Source organism: Falco punctatus, assembly GCF_963210335.1.
Source record: "Falco punctatus genome assembly, chromosome: 10".
NCBI lineage: Eukaryota > Metazoa > Chordata > Aves > Falconiformes > Falconidae > Falco > Falco punctatus.
In genome coordinates this window covers 4,100,587-4,124,835 of record NC_137590.1, presented here as the reverse complement: position 1 = coordinate 4,124,835, position 24,249 = coordinate 4,100,587, and the positions used below count along the sequence as shown (strand labels likewise).

Below are 24,249 nucleotides of genomic sequence, written 5' to 3'. Positions count from 1 at the left end.
GCCATCCCTTCCCGTTCCTCCCGGCCCAGGGGAAGGATGATGCCCCACCTGCCAGGGGGCTTCTCCCCAGCGCCTGGACCTGGCAGGACCCACTGAGCTCAAGGGGCTGAGACTTCTGTCCAGGTGCCGGGTTCTGTTCTCTGGCTCTAGCCACAGGCTGGCCTCAGGAAGGGTGGGGGCCGGCATTCCTCCTATCCTTGGTCCGTGGAAGGGAGCTTGAAGTGGTGATGTTGTGTCACCTTAGCTGTCCCTACCTGCCTGGCTGGTGGAGCAGAAGGAGCAATTGCCTAGGGGATAAAGGAGGAAAAGAGGAATTAAAACAGAAACGGAGGGTGTAGGTGTGTGCGGGTCGTTTGTTCTTCTGGTTTTTTGTTTTGCAGGATTTGGAAGAGACACAGATGCACACGAGCTCTGCTGTCCTTTCCTCGTCTGTCCCAAACATCGCAGTAGAAACCTCCATCAGTGGTTCCCCATCCTTTTCAGGCTGAAAGCCAGAGGCTGGTTTCCCTTGCCTCCAGCCTTCACCAGCTTGCCCTTTCTGTGCCAGGAGGGCGAGGTGAGCCTTCGGTACCGAACATACTTCGTGTTGGTCCACGTATGTGGATGGATGCTTCAAGCTGTGCATGTGCTGCTTGTGTTGAAACTGGGTCTTCTGAGCCATTCTCAGAGTTTTAGAAGTCCTGAGGAGCGTGGTTATGCATAACCCACCTGTGTTACCTCCTGTCTCAGCTCTTTGCATGTGCCTAGCCAGTGCAGGCGGAGAAAGTTACTCATATCTGCACTGACAACTCTGTAGTAAGCCTTTTCTGGACACAAGAGGCAGTCAGAAAGTGGAATAATTGCCTTTTACTTAAACCAGCAGAGCTGGCTTGGGGTTTCAAGAGAGACAATTAAAGATATTGCATTGTTTTCTTCCAAAGGAGAAATAGACCTGGGGGTTCCCTAATAGCCCTCGTGATTCTGCACTGCGCTCTCGGAGCGTGTTGTTGTGGGTTGCATTTATTATGAGCCGCTTGTTATCCTAATTATTAAGCAGGGGGGAGGTCTCTCAGTAACAGGCGAATTTGTGACTTGATGAACACTCAGCTGTCTGTATTTAAGGTAAAATTACTGTAATTAACAAATCGATCAACCCTACTTTCACTCTGCCAGGCTGGGACGGAACAAATGGGCTAAATGAGACCTATTTAGTGCAAAGGTAGAGAAAGGGGTTTGCAGACATCAGGATACACAGGCTTAAAGCTTTTTTTTCCACACGCTGCTTTTAATGATAATGTCACATAATTGTCTCTTGTTAGATAATTTCGTCTCCAACAGAAAGCGCTCACGCTGTGCTTTCTTCAGCTCAGCCCGGCAGAGCCCCGGCGGGTGAACAGCCAGGTGGGTTCTTTTGTTGTAGCCTAAGCCTCGAGCAGGGGTGGGCTGGATTCCCTGGGTGCTGTGCTCTCTTGTGACTCTTACCTGGTTGTTTGCAGAACTTATGTCTCTGAGAGCAAGATGAATCCCTCAGCTTGGCAGATGTTGCCTGCTCTGACTCCCGCAGCTGCTGCTCTTTGTGTCACTTTGCTGTCCTGGGGCACACATGCTTCTAGCCCTGGCCAGCCCTCCCACCATGCTGCTGTGGGAAGAATTTGTGCCCAGCTCTTCCTCCAGGGGATTCATACCTCCTAGCAGATCCTCACATGGGAAAGGGATTTAAATAACTGTTCTGCAGCTGCAGTTTTGCCCTGGTGGGACAGGCACCCCTTATGCCGGCGTCTCACAGGCTGCGCCTAGCATGACATGAGTGTGTTGAAATAGCACAGGGTGCGGCATAGTCACTGGGCTTTGAATTCATGCCCTGACTTAGTTCATGGTAGTTTCCTAATGGAAACAACACCTGGAGCCACATGGTGTCTAGAAAGCACTTGGCTATGGGAGTTTGTCCCTGTTGAAGCTGTTGAGGTGTGTCTGTGCACCCTGGCAAGCTCCCGCTGCAGGTGTCGGCCGCCTGTCCTAGCTGCCTTGTCACGCCAGGACTGTGTGGCATCCACATGTGTGTTTAAGGTGGTCCTGTTAAGCAGACAAGACACTGGCGAGCCAAGGAGGTGCTCTTCATTTCACTGTATTCTGCTTTCCTGTGAAATGAACTGGTAAAGAGTAGATCCACTACAGAAGAAACCAGCTCTGGCCACTGGTACAAAAATGGGGAGGGAAACTAAGTGCCTTCTCTGAGAAGTGGGGCTGATCCTGTGGCAGACTCAGAAGGGCAGATCTGGTGGTGAGTGAGGGAGAAACTATCCCAGTTATAAAGTGGGACTCTTCAACATGGGCTGGTTGTCTTACAGGAGGATGAAGATGTCTACAGGGGAAGCTAATGCTCCTTGGCAATGATGGTGGTTCTCACTACGCCTGATCATCTAGCAGAAGAGCAGGTTCTTTTTGTGTGCTGTGTAGAAAATCAGGGTCAAATTTATTTCAACTAATTGTTAAAAAGAATAATCTGTAACTGTTTCAGGGTGCTGGAGCTGCTTAACCTGGTGAGTCATCCTTGTCCCATCCCTTTTTGCATATGTCAGTGGGGAGGTTGATCCTTGCTGTACCCACTCCCACAGGCAGGTGGGCAGCAGCTGCAGTGTGATAAGGGTATTGTGTCTGATGGGTAAATGGGTACCAGGGACGTCTGGCTTGGTCTGTAATGCTGGTGGCTCAACATTTCAGAGGGCCTCGTCGTCACTGCCTTGTTCTGTGGTGTGTGTGGCTGCCCCGTGTTTTGGAGGCTGGTTGCATCTGTCAGGTGTTCTGCTGCTCTTCTCCCATGCTGTCCATTGCTCTCCATTGGACATTTCCTCTGTCCAGCTCCAGAGACGTCCCTGGCTTGGAGGGGCTGGCGAGTCGCTGCTGTAACTGTCATATACATGCAAGGAAAACCCGTGTTGAACCGTCAAAGGCAGAGCCAAGAGCATTTGAAAGCTTCATTAGCCGGGCTTTGTTCTGACGGTGCAGTCAGGCGGGGAAATAATGCCGTGAGTGTTATCAGCCATGGGCAGGAGGTGGTTGCGTAGCAACCCCGATTGGGGTACCGTGCTGCTTTTCTAAGAGGAAAAAAGAAATAATAATTTTCTTCAATTTAGAGGCATTGCAAACAGGAATTCATTATTGATGAAGGATTCACTTAGGTTTTACATCTCGTAAAGATATGGCAGGCGATGTTGGCCTCGTTTTAGCATCATGTAGGTGCAAACTCACAAGTTAAATGAGCCTGGGACAATCTAGGTTCTGTTTGTGTTTTCAGCTGCTCTTTTCCATCCCTTTGTCCTGCTGGTGCTCAAAACGGGATGAGGACTAGAGATTTCATGGCTTCTTTCAGACCTGATGTAAAGGCATCTCCATGGAGCCCTCCTTGGTATCACATTGATTATTACTGGTGAGAAGAGTGACCATGTTCCCTCTTCCCTCCGAGCCCTGTTTAGAGAGTGAAGTGCAGAAGGGGGATGGTTCTGCTGCTGCATCTCCATGTCAGGCTGGAGAAGTGGTCAGGCTTCAGAGCCCCTTCAAAGCTGTAACACCTGTGAGATGTTACGGACCATTGGATGCATGGATAGGAAATAGATTCACCAACCTGCTGCTTTTCTGGAATTCTAGATGGTGAGATTGAGGTGACAGAGACTGGCCAGGATTGTTTTGAAGAGGAGCATGATTATGTGGCACAGGTAAAAAAAGAGTGGCAGCACTGAGGAGTGCGATTGCCGAGTGTGCAGGTAGGACAGGACATCCCATCGTCTCCCTGCCCTGCTGCAGCTCTAGCTGTCTCGCACAGAAGGGGCACAAAGAACTTCAATCTGCAGCTTTGGTGTGTATTGTAATAACAGGGGTGGGGATGGAGGCATTTTGCCCTGAAAGAGCAATTGGGCTGCCGAGGCATCACGTGGGCATCCCTAATGAATCTGCCTAGGTTTGGTGACTAGGTACCAGGAAGCACGCTATCAGTGTGCCATTCGTCGGGGCAGTGTACCTGGCTTTCCACACAAACCTGCCTGGGCTGGAGCACCTACCCTTGTACGCTCCTCCCTGGGTGCCTAAGGCAGTGCTAGCACAGAAAGGGCATGCCTGAGCGCTACCGAGGGAAGATATTAAACAGGGAATTAACAACTGCAGAATATTTATTGTGCGCCTGTGGCTGTGTACAGTAATGTGCAAATCGCTGTTCTATTTTTTTGTTCACCTGTTAATATCTGTGCTGCCAGGGTGTGCAGATAGCAGCAGAAGGGTGCTGGGTACTGGCAGTGAGGTTTGGGATCCGTGAAGGAGGAGACCTGAAATGAACATCCTCCATGCAGTCTCACCTACTAAGAAAGTGGAGGCATTTTCTTTCACTGATTAGTGCATCAAGTGGCAGCAAGTAGAAAGAATATTCTTTGCATATTGTGAAACTCCTTTCTTTGCTTTAACTTTAGTCTTTCAATATGGAACAATAATACATTTTCCCTTCTTGTTAGCAATTCAGTTTGCAGACTGATTCAGATTAACTCGGACTCTAGCACTTCAAGAAAAAAAAAAAAAAAAACAACATAGGAGCTCAGGATGTTTGTGAAAAGCAATTTCCTCAATGCCAGGCAGTTTAATAACTCTACAGCCATGGCATTCAGGCTCATTTATTTCGAGCTATGTTTCCAAACTGCGACGGGTCAATAATAAATAAGGCAGTGTGGCAGATTTTGCATGGCAAGAGCTCATTTCAAAGAAAAGAACACAGGCAAGTTCAGTTGGGAGTGCAGAGAAAAGTGTAGCTCTTAGGTCCGCCAAATTAAAGGCTCATTTGAGAAGCCAAATATTCTGATAATTAATATTTCCCTGCTGAACTATTAGCAGCACATGAAAATTTGGAGATGTATATGGCAAAAGGGAGAAAATTCTGCTTCTCTGTCATCCAAACAGTTTTGCTGCTTGTAACAGTAGAATTATTCTACGTATCAGTCTGGATTTTTCCTTTAATCACGTTCATGGTGGCGAGAGGCGTGTAGCCCCAGGCAGTCTTTTGCACCTGAGACCTCAGACCTATTCAAGCAATAAATACACACATCACAGTGTGTTTCAAAGGACTTGTTAAAAATATTGGAAATCAGTATCTTGTAGGAAACAAAGTGAGTTAATACTATTTGTTGAAAACACCTTTTACAAACCATGTGGGACAGTGAGCAGGTCAACCTGAATGTGTAACAACATTCACCTGTCTCCTGCTTCCCTCCGTGGATATTCCAGCAGACTCGTCGGTGGGTTTAGGTTTGATTATCTCCCTTTGAAGCATGGAGCATGCTAAGAACTGAGCTGAATGTCTTTGCTTTGTGTCCTGCTCTACTTACCCAAACTTTTGGCTCTGCTGCTCAGGGAGGTCTTTTCTTCTGCATTTACCACATTCAGGGTAGCAGGTTCAAAGTGTAAATAAGCTTCAAAGGGTTGGAATAGCCAGATTGTCATTAATATACAGGGAGTGGGAAATTGGCTTCTGCTGGTGAAGTTTCCTTTCGGATTACCCCCCGGTGGAAGGATCCCCCCTTCTTTGCGGACTGTGAAGTGCTGCAGATTGTTCCTTGCTAATGAGAATATTGAGCCCGATTAAAATGTTATTGAACTCACTAATATTTAAGACACACCTGTTGGATAATTTGTGTGAGTAATCAAACAGGCTGTCCCTGCTGTCTGTTGAGGTTTCACTGTGGCTGGCCAGCGAGCTGTGCGGGCTCTGCTTTTATTTTGATTGAATGGTAAATTTATAATTCAGGCGCCCAGCAGGAATGTTTTTGAAAACTTTATGAAAAATCCTAACTTTGTCATAATATTCCTGAGTGGTCACTTGTTAGAAGCTCATACTCTGAATCCCCAGGAGCTGTTGACATGTTTTATTTATCTGTGTACCTTAAATCAAAGCTCCCAAGTGCGGGCTGCAGGACCTAGGTTGATGTACTGTTTCTGAGCAGGCTTGCCACGGTGACCTTCCCCTTCTCCAGCTGGGGAGAAAGAACTGCACTAAAGGTCCTTGGGGTCTTTTGCCCGTCGATGAACTTGCATGTGGAGTTTCTGATGTGAAACAGGAGCTTCAGTGGTGGTCGGGGTGACGCTGGAGATATGGGTAATGCTGTCTCCAGTGGCTGTGTGAGTAATGGTACCAGCTGTGGTGGGCTGCCGGGGCTGGACACCAGGTGCACCCCAAAGCTGCTCTGTCACTGCCCTCCTCGGCTGGGCAGGGACAGAAAACAATGAAAGGCTCATGGGTTGAGGAAAGGACAGGGAGATCCCTCAGCAGTTACTGTCATGGGCAAAACAGACTTGACTCTGGGAAATTAGTTTAATTTGTTACCAATTAAGTCAGAGTAGGATAATGGGAAATAAATCTAATCTTAAAAATACCTTCTCTCCACCCCTTGCTTCTTGCTGGGCTCAGCTTCACTTTCGATTTCCCTCTCTCCTGCCCTGGAGTGGCGCAGGGGCTCAGGGAAGAGGGGGTGCCCATTCCATTGCTATGGGGCCACCTGCTCCAGCACAGGATGCCCAGGGGGCCACAGCCTCCTGTGGGCACCCCCTGCTCCGGCATGGGGACCTCCTTGGGCTGCAGGTGGGGATCTGCTCCCCCGTTAACCTCCACGGGCTGGGACACAGCCTGCCCCACTGGGGGCTTCACCACAGGCTGCTGGGGAACCTGCTCCTGTCCTGGAGCCCCCCCTGCCCCTCCTGCCCTGGCCTGGGGGGCTGCAGGGCTGCTGCTCTCACAGTCTTGCTCCTCTGTCCTGCTGCAGTTGCTGCTGCACAGTTGTTTCCCACCCACCACCACCCACCCACCCCCAACTGCTTCTTACATATGTTATCCTGGAGGTGCTACCACCATCGCTGATGGGCTCAGCCTTGGCCAACAGCAGGTCCTTCTTGGAGCTGGCTGGCACGGGCTCCATCAGACATGGGGGAAGCTTCTAGTAGCTTCTCACAGGAGTCACCCCTGTAGCCCCCCATGCTACCAAAACCTTGCCACGTAGACCCAGTACGTGAGCAAATCCAAAAATATGTCTGTAACAGGAATTCTACTCAGGTCCATCACTGCCTGTTCCTCACTTGAATCTATGTTATTACAAAAAATATTGCAGGGTTTTTATACTGGATGGTGATCTGCCTGTGACGCTTGGTGTGTCATTACAGGTGGTCAAGCACAGGTACCTACAAATGCTGTCAGTGCTGTAGCACTTCAGTAAGGCTGCTTCTGAGATCAAGACCTGGATCTTTAAAGAAACAAACATCTAACTCCTGACCTTCTAAGAAAGGTCAGGTATAAAATATCTTTACCTCTGCCGCCTTCTTCCCCTCTGTCCTAAAACCTGTGATCTCTGTGAATCAGGGCTGTTGGCCAGTATCTCTGCCACCAGAAGCTGGCAGGCTAGTGAGGCAGAAACATAATCCATCTTGACCTTGCACCCCCCCCACCGCTCCTGCTCAGTGCACGCAATTTGCCCTGTTCTGCCCGCGCGGCTGGGCCATGGGCATGTGTAGGTGTGGGTGCCTCCAGCAGGATGCAGGTGCAATACGCAGGGACCAGTACTGCTTCTCTGGTCATTAAAAGATTTTATTTTTTTAAAGCTACCACAATACATTGACTCCTATAGCCTGCTTACGCTGGCAAGGATTAAACGGAAAGAATGTATTATGCCTCATCCTCCCGCAGTCCTATCCGCAAGGATGTCTCTGCTCTCAAAGCCATTTCTGAGTCATCGCTTGATGAGTTTGGCTGCAGGGGCTTTGACTAAGTCCCCAGCATCGTCCGAGGGTTGCAGTGTGCCGTGAAGGGATGCCCGCTGTTACATCAGGAGACCAGGAACACGCATTGCTAACTGCTTCTTGGCTTCTTTTTTTATTCCTTTGATTTAAAGGCATTCTGGCATTGTGTGGGGATTCATTTTGCTTAGATATGCTACTTAGAGTTGTAGAGAGCAAGAATTACTATCTAAAGTGTAATATTTTCAAGCATGGCCTCCGGTTGTGGATGCTTATGTTGTTTTATTCTTCCCTGTTCATGTTTTGGCTTGCAGGTGCTTTGCTCTCTATCTAGATTCGGAGGGGTATGACTGTTTCCCCTTCCCAAATATCCTGTCTGCTGCATACTGAAGGCTGAGGAAAACTTCTACCTGAAAAATTATGCCTGCTTTAAGGCTTCCCTGCCTTAATCTCTGGTCAGGTGGCTGGAAGCTAAGTAAAAATGATGCAGAAAGGAGACAGTCTGCCAGCTTTAACAGTGTTCAGCTCTGGTGGTGTCCCAGCTGTTTCCAATCTTCACCTTGTTAGAGAACCCATTTCCATGATGATAATTATTTGACAGCTTTTAATCTTCCAGTGCAGATGTGACAAAATAGTTTCATAATCTGCTTCTGTGCATTAGGCTGCTCACTTCTATTTCTGGAGATCTGTGGCTGACTAATGTATGGCTTCATCCGACAGTGTGTGACACAGCCACGCTGGCTGTCACGGCTTAAGTCGAAGGGATGTAAATGCATCACTGTGATTTTTAGCACAAGTTGGAAACTTGAAGGAAAAAGCTACAAAACCCCATGGATAGCAGCCTGAAAAACTTTTGTATGAGTCACAGTAAATAGAAATCACAGAGTTTGTGTAGTAACCAGGGAAAGAGCAGAGGAGTGACGTTCCTTGTGCTATCCATCTGCAACGTGATGGTTTTTAGTAGTGACAGAGGAACCTGTGGGCTTCGAGCCAGAGATGGGAAACGGTGACTCACTCGTGCTCCAGAGGGTGCAGAACGGCAGGCAGCGGCATGCTGCCTCTGTGGCAAAGGGTGCCACTTACTCAAGAAATCCCAAGATGTTTCTGTGAGTCATTTGTGGGAGGCAAAAGCACAGAGATGATGGCGAGTAATTTGAGCGTCGTGTCATCTGAGTATGCTTTGCTACAAAACTTGTGGGAAGGGGATAAAACATCGCAATCTAACAAAGCTTCATTGAGAGCAGTGCGGGGGAGCGTCTGATTGTAGGTCTGAATGTTTCATCATAACTTGCAGATGTGGTCATTTGACTCTGCATGCATATTTGTCCACAGCAGCAATACACCAACTTGGTATCGTTAAAGCTGAACGAAAGAATGGTCAGACACTTATCCCAAGTAAGCGTCTACACATTCACTCATTCCTAGATAACCAAGTGTGTTTAATTGAAAAACAACTGAAATTTAAACAGGTCTCCATGTACAGACAGCTTAAAATGAAGATGCAACATAGTTGAAATATAATCAATATCTTGATCCATACTTGAATTAATTTTTGGGAAGTGGCAGTGAGCCCTGTAGGGGGAAAAATGGTAAAAGACCTTTTTCTCTTGAGGCGATATCTGATTAAACAAGAAAGTTGGTAGAAAGAAAAAGCAATTTCCAATTGTGCCTAATGAATCTGCTAAAAAGCCTGTGAAAATGTGTGCATGGAAGGTTTTGGGAAAAGATTCTGGCAGTTGTTTTACTGACAGTAATAATACTTAGATATAGGTAAAGATGGAGACTAAGTCCAAAGCTCAGTCTAGGCATAAATCCTATCATTTATCATCTGTGTTATTTTAGAAACAAAAAATGACTGACATACATGCTTAATTCAAACTAAATAGCCTATAAAACAAGTTCCCCAAGGCTAATAATAATAATATCAGGAGAAATGAGTATAAGGATGATTGAATACAGGATACACTGAAGAGTGAATATGGAATATAGATACATATCATGCTGGCAAGAATGGGCTGGTGTTTATGGTATGCTCGAAAGTCCAATCCATCATCTGACCAGAGAATGTAATGCAGTTAAAATCAAAAAAGATGCCTCTGTTTGAAGCAATACATGCACATTATAAAGCAGCAAATGCAAATAATCAATCAAAAGCAGCAAGCAGGCAAAAGTGAAATATCATCAAGCAATAATTCAGATCACAGCTGTGATTATGAGAAATAACCTTAAATCTGCTATTTAATTAATATTAAGCTTCTGGACGGGGCACACAAACCTTCTCAGGCTAATGTGATAATAGTAAGAGAAAACGTTATGTTCCTTCGATATTTCAGTAAGTGAATTAACCATTCAGCAAAGGCTCTTGGATCTGGGTGTATAAGCAATGTTCTCTTCACCCCAGTGCTGCTCAGGCAATGGCTGGTTTCCCAGGATCAAGCATCCCTTGTCAGAGACCCCAGTTCACACAGGGGCAATAGAGCAGGCTCGGTACCCCATCATCTTTGGGGTCCCTCTCTCAGCACTGGTCCACAGCTGCTGTGTAGCCTGGTCTTTTCTGCTCCCCAGTGAAGAAGAGACATCACTTGTGTCACCCTCCTGAGCAAGGCTGGCCACAGCTGCTGCTTTTCCAAGGCTGGTGACTGAAGGTTGGTTGCCTTAGTGTAGGGTGAGGGTGCCCAGCTGAAGCACGGAGCTTCAGAAGAGATGGTCTGACATCTTTAGTAGCCCATGGTACATGGAGGGAAGTGGCTCACACCTGCTCCCGTAGCCTGGAGTTCACAGGCAGGCAGAGCTAAAGAACAGAGCTTTTTCTAGGTGAGGGCACTGACTGTAGATACATCTATCTTTGTAGTAAGGTTGCAGATTTACATCGTTAGTGGAGCGACTGTAATTCCCAAGTCTGGGAATCAAGCAGCTTCCATCACCTTCCCCTGTTCTGTGAGCGTGTAAGTGTGTGTGGTAAATGACCTTTGGAATGAAAATATTAACAGAAAAGGAAAACATGATTGTAATTTATGAAATGTTAGCTCAGATGCCTCTAGGGGAGAATAGACCTTTCAGTCCTGCAAGCTGATACATCGCTGGGGTGCCTCCATTGACACAGGTGCATTTAAAGAGTCAATTAAGGGGAAACTGTGTATTTACACAGCCTGGATTAATTTCATGTTTCGGCAACTTTCTTTTTAAACAGTTGAGACTACTGATATTTCTTAAAGAGGCTGCTTGTTCAGAAAGTACTGGTGAAGGTACCAGAGGAAAGAGGTGAGGCACAGACCTCTGGTAACAAAGCATTTAGGTGGACACTCCTCTCTGGGAGAGCATCAGCCTGAACAGCCGCTGCACGTGCTGGAGAAACCCTGGATGGTGAGATTTGGGCACTTGGATGAAAATGGTGTTGGCAAATGGCTGCAAATCACTGTCAAATTTCCAGGAATGTTATCTGAAGGAGAACAAAGAAAGCAGGTGCTCTCCTGGCAGTTCCTTTGTGCAATTCAGTTTCCCGGGTAAAAGCCCTGAGTTTCTATTTTCATTACTGGCCAGGAGCTTCTGCGTAGGGCTATAAAAACCTTAAAAGACTCTTTTTGAACTTTGAGGCAGATCAGTACAAAATGGAATGGGGGCAAAATTGTTTATTGCTGAGGAAAATACAGCACTGTGAATAATAAGGCAGAAAATGCAGCTGAGGGCTCAAATTGAATCTCTATTATGCCTATGATTAAAAGTAATGTGCTAGGAAAAGGGGATTACAGAAGGGTTTCTGTGCTAGGTTGGATGGCTAAAACCACGATGATTGCGGCTGCTAAGCCCTCATTGGCCTGGCTTGATATCTAAATTATAGGCCTATTACTCAGAAATGAGCTTGATGCTCTGTCTGAAGTGCAGAGCCCTTCTGCTGCCCAGCTGGCTGGTGGAGGATGGTTCTGCTTGAGGCTTGGAAACTCTCTGTCTCTTTATTTTCCTTGACAACAAAGGGTTTATAGTACTTTGCGTGACCATGGAGCTGCTAGGGCTCCTTCTTTGTCCTTTTGGCCATGGTGAACAGGAGAAGAGCTTGTTTGATGCAGGAGAGTAGTTACATCCCTGGGGCTGATCAAACACCTGCCCAAGTTACTCGTCTCTTCCCCAGTCTGTGGGGCTGAGCTGGTGCCTTCCCTCTGAAGCACTCTGTGGGGCTAGGGCTTGAATGATCTGAATTGCTGCTTTCCTTGAAAAGCTCAGAAATACCAAGCCAAAGGAAGGGAAAGAAACTTTGAGTTGACCTAGCTCAGACTGACAAGGTCCTGGTCCAGCAGGACCAGTGAGCAGAGCAGGTGCAGGAGAGCGGTGTTGGATGAATGGGATGAGGCTGATGAGTTACAAGGGTTGGATTTTGTTTTGTTTTATTAAAAAAGTCATTACAACCTTGAACATATTACTGGCCCTCTCAGCATCTCTGACACCATGTATAGAACAGGATAATAATATTCCTTTGATGTATTTTGGTCTGGGCATATTACAAGATCTTTTGCCGGGGTATGTGTGTGTATAAAGGGGTATCAGGTTTGGTTAAATTTTCTGGATTGTAATAAAATACCATAACAGGTACAGTATCCTTGCAAAGAAACATAAAAAGTGATAGAGACCTCTTCACAATCACCTGGTAACTGTCAGCAGGTACTCTGCACCCCTGTGCAGTAGTGAGGGTCTACAAAGATACTGCTTAATTTTACCTTAACAACTTCGCGCTAAAGTTTGTTTGGTTTTTTTAAAAGATGCTAAAAATTCAGATATGTATGGGTTCTTACAGTCACCCGCACTCCCACGGTAAACCTCCAGACACTTCATGAGTGATTGCTTTGTTTTAAAACTGCTTTTTTTTTTTTTTTTTTTTTTTGCTGTTGTTTGTTTATTTGTTTGAATTCCCTTTATTAATGAGGGTAATGTATGGGGAGGCAGTGTAAGATTTATCATGTTTTCAAGAACAAACTTGCATGTTTTTAAGTAGTTGGGGTTGTAAGTGATGGCTGAGGAGCTGTTACTTGGCAAACATAATTAATTACATTTTAAATCTATCTAGGCTTGAATTTGGGAGATGCTGCTTTCTGTTTAAAACAAAATTGTTTTCTGGGATGAGAAGATTTCAGTGATGTGTTTTTATTTAGTAGGCTTAAGGCACTTTTTGCAAACTTCAGAACCATTCAGCATCACAAGCTGTTTCCTCCAGGAAATCTTTCCTGCTTCGCATCCTCAGCCCCCCAAAGCCTTGATCTGGGAATTGCTGCTATCAGCTGCCTGCAGTGTTCTGCTCCCAGCTTATCTTCTCCTGACACAGAAAGGACACTGTTAACTGCTAATCAACCTCGAGCCCACAGATCTCCCAGAAACATCAACAGTATCTGCATTGTCCCCTCTTCTTTCTTTCCTTTTTATCTCATTGGGTGGGGGGAGCATCTCTTACTGTCTGTTCTTTCCCTAAGCTTAAAAATTGAAGCACAATTTGTTATGCTCATTGAGTTGCTGCATTGACATTTAGCCGAACCTTACTTTTAAGCACTGAGCTACTTAAATTTGGAGTTATGGGGCACACAGTTACCCAAGCAGTCTTCAGACATCAAGGCCAGATCTCCCTCCGGCACCAGTGACACCAGCTCGGTGGGGTAGCCCTGCTTCCACCGTGGGTTTGTCACTGCTTTAGGGGCCGTGCTGCAAATCCTGTTCCCTTGGAGCCCCAGGCAGGTTGTTGGCTGCTTGGTGTCACCTCTGGGTCACCTTCTTGTTAGTGCCAAGTACTTTGGTGACCTGGTTCTGGGACGTGGGTGCCCTGCGGAGCTCAGCACCTCTGCTGAGGGTCAGGTATGACAAACTGTAGCTCCTCACTGAAGGACAGAAGTAAAGATGCTGTAGTGAGAACTAAGTCTTCTGCAGGGGGACAGGCCAAATTGACATTTGGTGTGTTGCCCACTCTGTATTTTGAACTGCGGTATCAAACCTGTGCTAAGTGCACCCTTTCAAGCCTCTGTTGACCTTGATGTTCCTTGGATTATTGAGTTTAAAAAAAATACACAAAGAAAACTCAGCTTTTCTTTCGGTATTCCTGTTGCCACTCCTATTTCTTCTGCTGCTCTGGCTGCCTTTGCCTGGGACATTAATATCACCGTTGTCATCACTGTGACAAAACATGGCAGGAATAGCAAGTGCTTCTGCAGGAGAGTGAGGGCAGAAGAGGACTTGGGTCTGGGGGACTTAGAGGTGTCCAAGGAGAGTTTGGCAGATGAACCTAAGCATGTGGTTTGTGTTTTGGTGATTTTACTGAAAAAATCATGTCATATGTGTGGGGTAAATCTCCAGCTCTAAGTTTTGTGTGATTTGTACTGTCTTTAAAGGGGGAGAAATGATTTGAAGTCTGAAGGTGCAGCCCATGGTGTCAGGCTGTAAAGGCTCCAGTCCCTGGTGAACAATGCAGCACTGGTCCGGTGTGACCGTGTGATGCTCAGCTCCATAGTGAGGACAAGGCAATGACATCTGCTTTGGTTTGTGGGTCTGGTATGACTGGTTCATATGAATTTTCCATAGTGCCTTTGTGGTTAATGCAAACCAGCATGTGCCCATGGTGAGGTTTAGCCTGGCTGTGCTAGATCCCAGCCTCTACCCTTCTGTGTCTTGTTATTCAATGTGAGCAAACAAGGTCAAAGGTACAACAACTCCCCCCTCTGTCTTTCACAGTTCTTCTGCTGTAATTTTTTAAGAGCCAGTCATGTGTGAGATCAGGCAAAGGTTAAATTGTAAGGTTCTCTTAGCCAAGGAAATACTCAACTCCTAGCCTGAGGCAGGGGTATCTAACCTGAGCTGTTACATTGCTTGTTAGATTCTGGTTTTCCATAGGCAAAACATATTGACAGCATAATCTCACTACCCTTGTTTGCTGCAAGGAGTGATGGATTTTAGTCAGCCTGTGTAAACCTGATCTAACACACCCTGGTAACACGTTATCTATAGTCTGTCCGATTTCGGGCTGCCAAAAATGGGTGGCATTCCCCTTTTACTGACTGACACTGAGAAGAAGTGGTTTGTTTCTCTGCCTCTAGCATTTGGTGAGTGGGAACTGGGAATTATTAGATGTATTTTCAGATTTATGCCACTGCAGGTGAACAAGGCTTGTGTTTCTTGCGTGTATATACAGGGCACAGAGCTGACGTGTGACGTGTCTGTGAGTGCTGGCCGATTGCCTCTGCTTCGTAAGGAAACTGAGAAAATTTAACTTCCATTATGTGAGTTCACCCCCATTGAAATTTATACAAATGCAGCCTGAAGGCATATTGCTATAAGCATCATAGGTAGCGGGGTGCTTGGGTGTGCTGGCAGACTGAGGGGGAGCCTGTAGCTGAATAATGTCACAGGCTTTGCTGATCCTGACAAGCCTTTACATGGATTTTCACGTGAAAATGAAGTTCTAGCACAGTAAACTGCATTAAAACTGCAACGTAGGACCATCCGTATGGACCATCTGGCAGTCCCAACTGAATCACTGAGCCTGCAGGGCTCTGTGTCCAGTGACATGCGGAGGGAAACCATGCATGAACAAAAGCATTGCTCATTTTATCAGCAGGAACGGTGCTTAAATATGACGAAGGGTCTTAAAGTGACAGTTATTTTCCATGAAATCTCTTGTAGTTATTTTTTCTCCAATGGTGATATAGGCAGACCTTGCCTCTACAACGTGCTGTGTTTTTCTTGACCCTGCATAGATGCTGCCATACTCTGTTTTCTGGTCCCTGGTCTCACGATGAAGGTAGTGATTTCTCTACCTGATCTTTCCAGATTTCCTGAATGTAGATTAGATTTGTAATCAGGTAGGAAAATGGCAAGAAGTCCAGCAATGTTGCCCAAGTCTCAAATATTCTTTGAGATGTGGCTTGACAGAGCCCCATCTCAACAGAGGTGGCTGTTTTCTTTCTGCCTATTCCTTCTAGGCATCCCTGTCTAACTAATGTATTTGTAAAATAAATATTTTTGGTAATCAGTCACCACATACTGTTACAGAATAGCTCCACACTTCTTTAAAAAGCCGTAAGACCCATTTTTACGATGAGTGCCGCAGTGGAAGTGCGGGCAGTGGTACAGCCACAGCAGGTGAAAACCCATCCCTGTTTCAGCTGAGGCTCAAACTTTGATAGCCACCTTCCAGGTGACTTGCTGCCTTCTAGTTGCCAAATTAAAATATTTGGGAGCCCAAAGGAGATGAATTTAAGGTATTGAAGCTGTCAGCATCTAAGGTGAATTTTGGAAGAAAGTATAGCTGACCTTCCTTTTCCTTAAGCATACTGCTTGTTTCTCTGGCGTCTGTACAACATGTGCCCCTGCAGACAGAAAACAATCTTTGCTTTCACATTGGAATTCAGATAAACAAAGGCCCCATCCGCTACCCCCAGAGAGGCCGGGCTGTAATTGAGGTTATTAGCTTTGCTATTTTTCAGAGTGTGGAGCAGGCTGGCAAGAAGCCAACCCCTCCCTGCGCCGGCAGCATCTCCGCTGCTCCTACAGCTGCTGTGTTAAATGCCTCCCGCATCCTTGCCCCCTGCCACCTCTGCTCTCTCTTCCCCAGACTGCCAATCCCATTCTCACCAGGGAGCTTTTGAAATGGCAGCATGTCCGCTTAAAAATAAAATTAAATTTTAATGATTACAAAATAGCCCCCTTCCCACCAATTGCCCTCTGGAGGAAGGGGAGGGTTGGGAAGTTGGGGGATGTCCAAGAGCTGATGCAGGGGTGGATGCCTCTCAACTGCTTTACTGGGGTGTGGGGCGGCAGGGAGGAGAAAAGAAATAGAATAGGTATTTTAACTAACTAATTATTTTTATTATTATTACCTTAAGGGATGAAGGAAAGTGTATAGGTAATAAGTTCTTTGACTTGGTAGAGGCATACATGGGCAACCGACTTCTTCATAGAGTTGTGGTGCACCTGGTGCCTGAGCACAGAACGTGTTTTGGGGCTCTGACCAGCACTGCCAAATCTGCCCAAGTTGGGCACTTTGGGAGAGCCAGGCTGGCAGAAACCCTGAGCACCAAGCACTGGCCGTCAGAACTTCGCAGGGGAGTCCCATGGGGGCACGCCAGCGGGAGCTGCTGCATTGGCATCCCTGCGCCTTGCGAGTGGCTTTTGGAGGAGCTTGGTGCTGTAGTAGCCAGAAGAGTCTGTCAACCAGTCTGCTTGCTGTGCTCAGCCTAGATTGAATTTGTCACTTTTCCCCAATTTTGCCCTTGGGAAAACACTGTGTTATAACACTTGGTGTCTGTGTTCACTTAACTGCGGTGCTGAGCCATTACGTTGCTTCCTGCACCGCTCTGGAGACTGCTGTGCTCTAACACCTCCCAGCTTTCCTCCTGGTAGTATTTTGTGACCCATTTAATAATTGCTAAAATAAATGGAGATGTTGGATTAAACTGTAAATTGATAAGTAAGGTAACGTGTCTTACCAAGATAGGGACTGGGAGGCAAAATAACCAGAGGTGTTACCATCCTTGTAGGGTTTGCTGCAGGACGAAGCAATCCCTGTGGCAGAGCATTGTGATGGCCTTCCACGTGTGAAATCCTCCTGGGGATCTGCAAGCTCCAGCACTTTAAAAGGCCTTTCCCTGCGTGGATATGCTTGCTCCAAAGGCTATAGAAATACTCGAACCTAGAGCATCTGCTCAGCTGGAGCCAGCGCTGGCTCCTGCCCCACCAGCTCAGCAGCAGGGCTGCTGTGGTCCCACAGACGGCATGGGGCAGCCAGGGGTGAACTGTGACGAGTTGCCCCAAGAACTGGATCCATCACGCAGCACCTCATCGTGATGGCTGCTGGGGAAGTTGTAGGGGCTTCCAGAGGGTACCCAGCCTCCGTGGCTGCCCCTCTGCCAGGCAGGTGCTGGCACGTTTCAAAGGGTGCAGGTCAGCACGAGGCTCAGCCCTGTGTGGGAGCGACAGCAGTCACATCGCCCTGGTGGGATTCCCCTCCTTTCTCTACAAAAACCCTGCCATCAGCAATCACTTCCTCACCCTGTGCTTGCTCACAGTCAGAAAAGATAAAGCCACCATCGTTATTTTTATGTGCTCTGTGATTTTATAGGTTAATGTGACATTTCTGCCTGCTGTAATTTGATGAGGAAAACAAGATATTGGTATCTAGAAATTAACTATGCGTGTTTTACAAATGTCTGTATGCCTAAAAATAGCTGCAGAAGACAGTGCTCTTAGTACATTTTAAGCACAAGAACAAGCAATGAAAGCTTTCCCAGAATTACTCGAGGGAACAGCAGATTTCGTTTAAGGCTGTATTATTTAATTGGATAATCTGATTAAATATATAGGTTATGTGAGGACCTGATGAAATCCCCATTAGAAACTGCTGCATATACACGAAAATGGCATAACAACCAATTGTATGTGAGGGAGAGTTAAAATAAATGCTATTTTTGACGCAATTGCTCCGGAGAAATTGGTGGCAGATGCATTATGCTGCTGTTTGGCTAAAAGGGCTGTTTTCTCCCAGATGAATCCATTTATGAACTGCAGTGAATTGTCCTTTGCCAAAATAATTGGTTACGTCCGAGTCATTGATACTGGGTATTTTGAGTTTTCTTGTTTTATTTATTCTGTGCTTGATTTACATGTATGTATGTGCCAAATACGTACATACTCTGGCAATGGCTCTGCTGTGTGAATAGACCTAAATGAAAGCTGCTGAAGCTGCTATTAGATCCCTGTGGTTTTGGTAGCAGTCGCGCCAGTCCTGTGAGTTGGGTAAACTGAATATATTTAACTCCGTGCTTTTTCTGTGCCTGAGCAAGGGATTTGCCATACCCTGTGGTTGGCTGTTATTAGCATAACTTAATGGCTGGCTATAAATAGAAATAAAGGGAGGTGCAGAGAGAGACCTGCCTTTCTAAGCTATCTCTAGGGTCCTTGCCTGTGATCTTCCCTTTTTATTTTCTTCCCGCCCCCGCCCCCCCCCCCCCCCCTTTTCCACAGTGATAAATAGTTAAAAGGCAATTACAATGTTAATTTGTTGTGTTAATGTGCTGCTGCAGAAAGCCAAAGGGAACGGGGCTGGCGAGCGTGGGGAGCCAGTCAGTCCCCATTAACTGCCCAGGCTGCCGGGGAAGTCCTCGACCACAGAGCAACGAGGAAACACAATCAGCGTCTTATCAAGTCTGACACTGAAAATGATGCGATCACGTTCAAGTGTCCCAGAAGGACCACGGCACTGAATAAAGATAAAGCCACTCAGCCCTTCCTTTCTGCACTGGGGTCATTGGGAAGGGAAGGATGTTATTAACTAAGCAATATATCTCAGTCCAGAGGCTTCTAGTTTTGGTTTTCTCCCCTGCAGCTCCTCGGTTATGCAAGGAAGGGGATGGCACCCAGCAGAAACCCTCTGTCCCTGTACGGAGGGTCCTCACCAGGCAGCACCATGGCCACGAGATGCTGAGTGCAGCAGCTGTGTGGTGAGCACTGGTGGGGAGGGGTCCATGGACGGTCTCTCCCAGCTTTGCCATTGCCTCTACCTGCGCTCAGCTATCGCTGGGGCATTGCTCTCTGGGGACACAGAGACTAGAGAGTAAACCTTGTTTCATCCCATCCTTGGTGGCAGTGAGCTGTAGTGTGCCTGCGAAGGAACACCAAGGCTTTGATGCTTTGCAAGGACCACATTTATCAAGAGGGAGTTCTAGTGGGGGACAGCCCCAGGGTTTGTGGGCTCCAGCACAGGTTGTCACCCTTCCCTCAAGTTTGTTCTTTTTTTCTCCTTCTGCCAATGTGTTATCACGGGCTTTGTCCCCCCTTACAGCGTTCTTCATGGCACTCCTGTGCTCCATCAGCAGCTGAAAGCTGGCCAGACCATCGAGCCATTCACCATTCCTTAAGGGGGACAGAAGGTTCTTCCTCTCTTCTCCCCATTTTACTCGATGTTCCAGGTTCTCTCCCATGGAAGGTGGCAAGAGGTGGAGGTGTCATCATTTCTGTTCTTGAAACTGGGAAAAATTTTCACACCTTGGGGATGTTTTTCTATAAAGGATGGTGCTGAGGTTAGGGGAGATTGATCCTCTCTAGACTAGAACGAGGAAACCAGTGAAACAGCTTATTCTCCCCTGGCTGGAGTATGGCTGAACAGAACTGCATCATTCCGCCAAGCAATAGTACCACCTTTTTATTCTGGGGCAGAACAGCGGGTAATGTGCAATGGCTGCAAGATCTCCACAGAAAAAGCAGCAGTTCACAGCTTCTCCTCTTGCATGCATCAGGAACCCCTCTGCCTAGCTACGTGTTGGTGAGGACACTAGTTTTTCTGGCTTTGCGTTTTTAAACAATAAAGAATGGGACTGTCCAACTTCTAAATGTTCAGGGAGAATTAGAAAAGGGCTGTGCGTCTTGTCCCTCTGAGGCTGCCTTCTCCTCTGGTGGTCCTTTAGCTTGTGATGTTGATTGGGATAATTTGCAGCAGAATCTTGAGGAGTTGGATATTAATGTGAGGTTTGCAAACCTGGACCATGGGCAGGTGTGGTAACGCTCAGGTAAAGAGCCCAAGTTGCACGTTGAAATCTGAACTTTTATTCTTGGCTTTACTGTGGGAGCAAGACCTGGCTGCTGTTCTTGTAGTCCCTAAACCACTCGGTGTGGGTTTCAGCAGTCTGAGCATACGAAAATTGTTTGTACACCAGGGTGCTGGTAGGAATGCTCACATTTTGGCCTTCAGTTAATATATTTATTCCATTCCACCTGTCCTTCCTTTTGAATGTTTACAAAGTAAAACCTGCTCCAGCAGCACTCCTTATAATTTCTGGAGTGACAAAACACAGCCTTAATCAAGTGCTTTTTGGTCAGGACATACATAAATAAGTAAACAAGTCTCCAAAACAGATGGCTTGCTACTAGTAGAAAAAATCCCTTTTTACTGAAGTAGCTGACCTACCAAGGAATTAAAATTCATTAGCCTCTCCCATTTAGAAAAATCAAGGCTTTTAAACATCAATTTAGAATCCATTTGCAAGCTCTCTCAAGGCCATGTATTACCACTTGGATCCAGTGAGATGTCTCCCTAATAAACAGCTGGAAAGTGCAGAAAAGCAGTGGGGAAACTGGAATTTCTGAAATATTTTCAAATTGTTTGTACTAAAATAAATGATTACTAAATTTGCAGTTTAAAACAAACAAACACACCAGAATAATGAACCCCAAAGCAAACAAACAAAAAACCTCAACAAACTTCTATGGCTCTTGTAAAGAGGAGAGAATCTGAAAATCACTGCCAAAATATGCCAGTGCTGTGATGTTCAAAGGGGACAAATGACACATTCCTGCTCATCAGAGCCCTGGCCTGGCACGGCGCTGAGTGCTTGCACTGTCTGTTCCCCAGAGAGGATGAATGAAAGGTATATTCCCATGAAAATCAATGTTTTCAAGCTGAAGAGTATTTATTTTTCAAAAATACCCATTAAAGAACATACGTACAGCTATGTTAATATTTCACAGCTTGATACTTTGAGATGTGATTCTTCAATAGTCCAACTCCTCCAGGATGCAATTAAAGCCAATAGAGTTTGGATTTTGAAGATACCAGTTGCAGAAGAATATTAAATTCCATTGGAAAATATGATATCCGTTGTGTTTCAAGCTGACTATACAATCAAGCACTGTACTTCATAGGTAAGGTGGGAATGATACTACTGTGTCCTACTGAATCACAGTGCAGATATATTTATTAGCGCTTGAAAAATCCGTTTGTTCTATTGGCCATGAAAAGTGGCCTCTGGGGAAGCAGACACTCATACGTCGGAATAGCGTCTATGCAACCAGTGAAGCTTGTGGCCACAGAGTGAACAGGGAAAATAAATGAAAATGTTGCTATTTATTCTCTCTGGAGCGTTACCCTCTCCATGCACGGTATGGGCCAGGACCCACAGTATTGGCTGATGCTAAATTAAGGTTGTAGGAATAAGTTCAACTATGATGCTTTGGGTCTCCTGCATGCTTCATTTTCTAACAGTCACCAGCATCTGTGGCTGTGGTCTGTGTGTCCTTCCCTGCCTTTAGAGAGAAATTTGTGCTGGGCTTCGAGTGCCATCCCTTGTGAAAGCCAATGGGTAGCGTGTTGGTGTGTTTATTCAGGAGACAGCACAGCCACTATTTAATAGTCCCAATGCTGTGTGAGATCTTGGCTCTGTATAACTTACATGTGTTGCATTTTTTTAAAAAGCATTTCTACTTTAAAAAGCCAACCATATCCTGGGCTGCAGCACAAGCAGCATGACCAGAAGGTCAAGGGAGGTGATTCTCCCCCTCTGCTCCACTCTGGTGAGACCCCCCCCCCTGCAGTGGACCCCCCCCCTGCAGTGCTGTATCCAGCTCTGGAGCCCCTGACATCAGAAGGACACGGACCTGTTGGAGTGAGTCCAGAGGAGGCCACAAAGATGCTCAGAGGGCTGGGGCACCTCTGCTGTGGAGACAGGGTGAGAGAGTTGGGGTGGCTCAGCCCGGAGAAGGGAAGGCTCTGGGGAGACCTTAGAGCAGCTCCCAGTGCCTAGCGGGGCTGACAAGGAAGCTGGAGAGGGGCTTTTTACAAGGGCCTGTAGTGCCAGGACAAGGGGGTGGCTTTAAGCTGAAAGAGGGGAGATTAGGTTACATGTCCGGAAGAAATTCCTCACTGTGAGCGTAGCGAGGCGCTGGACCAGTTTGCCCAGAGCAGCTGTGGTGCCCCATCCCTGGCAGTGCCCAAGGCCAGGCTGGACGGGGCTTGGAGCAGCCTGGGCTGGTGGCAGCTGTCCCTGCCCACGGCGGGGCTTGGAACTAGGTGATCTCTAAGGCCCCTTCCAACCCACGCCAGTCTATGATTCTGTGAATGCTATAGGTCTTGTGAAACACATTGTTGCCCCTTGGGATAAGCGATGAAGATGCTGCAGAGAGGTTTTCAGCTTCCTCATTTAGATCCTGCTGTTACACTGGAGCCATCAGAAGTAGAGATCTGATGCTGTTGCAGCCTGCAGGGTCCTGTGCTAGCTGGGTGACCTCTAAAGGTCATGTCCTGTGCTAAGGTGTCGCAGGTGGTGGGTGAGGACCACAGAGCATGGGAACAGCCCTGCTAAGGAAACCCTGGCCGTGGGACAATACAGGGCATGTGGCAGCTTTCCAGGGCAGGGAGATAAAATTAAGTTAAAATCTAAACTGAATATTTAAATGTGGCAACTAGTGCTTAAAAAAGATTAGTAAGGACTATCTGTGTCTCGCTGACACCTGCAAAATTAGGAGTTACTCCTCATAAATTAGCCTGAGAAGAAGCGTAGTGTAAATATATCGGTACATTCCTGATTTACAAAGGTGTCTTGAGATAGTTCCATCCGTCTGCTCTCTCCCTTCTTACACCTCGTTCTGATACCTTGGGTCCTGTTCATACTACTGTCATCACAGTAACGAGCTTATGCTGCTCGTACTGGTTCTTTCACAGTGTTCAAAGACAGCTTGTAGGCAAGAGCTAAAGAGCAGGAGGTTAAAAAGGCCCATCCCATTAGTGAATTTAATGACATTAGCGATTGCTAACACAGTGATAGTGTTTTGCTTCACACTGAACTGACTTTACAGTGAGTTGTAGCTGAAGATGTGGTGATGGGAGGTAGCTGTGGCCGACGTCTCTTCTTGCATCTGGCCAAGGCTTGGCTGCATGTGTGTAACTCAGCAAAGCAAACACAGCACGAGGTTAGCCTTTTTTCTAGGGTATATAATGATAAACAGTTGGCTGGCTCCAATATGGCACAGCAAACACAGTGTTTAGGACAAAAGTAGATGTAACTTTGTAATTCTGGTTTAGTTCAGATCGGCAAAAAAAGTAATAGGTCAAACTATGGTGTATTTCATATACCTTTGCTATCAAATCCTGTTTAATGGTAGTTTATTAGCATAGTAGAGGAGCAAGTTGTGTCACTTGACAATTATTTTTAAGGAGTATTTTTCTCTTTAAGCAGATTTAAACACCTTGCCATATTTGCCAAGAGAGACAGATTGTTAAGGGCCAGAGAAACCCTGTCCCTCTCTTGGCACTGTAGGGCCACACAGCTGGTGTGAATTTTAATCTTATCATCTTCAATTAAAAAAAAAATTAAGCTAATTTTAGAAAAAATAAATAGTCGGTATTTTCCACTAAGCCTAGTTCATCCCCCCTGCCCTTTAAAATGTTATAACTAAAAAAAAACATCATCAACAAACTCCTTCACTGTGCAAGAGCCTAATTTCTTCCTCTCCGCTGGGATCTGGTGTGTTTTTCAGACTCTGTCATTAATTGTGCTGTATTGTGTGCATTTTCTGCTTCACTAGTTAGTCAGATAGGCAGCAAATGGAGTCAGCTTTAGGTCAGAGAACACAAAAAGCCAACTCCTGCTGCCTCCCAATCAGGTAGAGATATTGAATTGGGCTTCACATAATTGAAAACATTAGCAGTCTGGACAATAAGCCAATTCTTAAACACACAGGCCCAAAATGCAGAAGAGACACAAGGTCTGAAATTCC

At 46.3% G+C, this 24,249-nt stretch overlaps 2 protein-coding genes across 3 annotated transcripts in view; one reads left to right on the top strand and one right to left on the bottom strand.

Moving 5' to 3' along the window:
- LOC308071079 (protein FAM83D-B-like) overlaps positions 1 to 24,249 on the bottom strand; it is a 441,583-nt gene that overhangs the window by 162,927 nt on the left and 254,407 nt on the right. The gene's annotated exons all lie outside the window — the stretch shown is intronic.
- Positions 1 to 24,249, top strand: part of ARHGAP40 (Rho GTPase activating protein 40) — a 63,866-nt gene that overhangs the window by 25,590 nt on the left and 14,027 nt on the right. For both annotated transcript variants that reach the window (XM_080405970.1, XM_080405969.1), the window contains exon 14: positions 1 to 24,249. This exon is cut by the window's left edge and continues 3,941 nt beyond it; it is cut by the window's right edge and continues 14,027 nt beyond it. The gene's annotated coding sequence lies outside the window, so the exon portion shown is untranslated.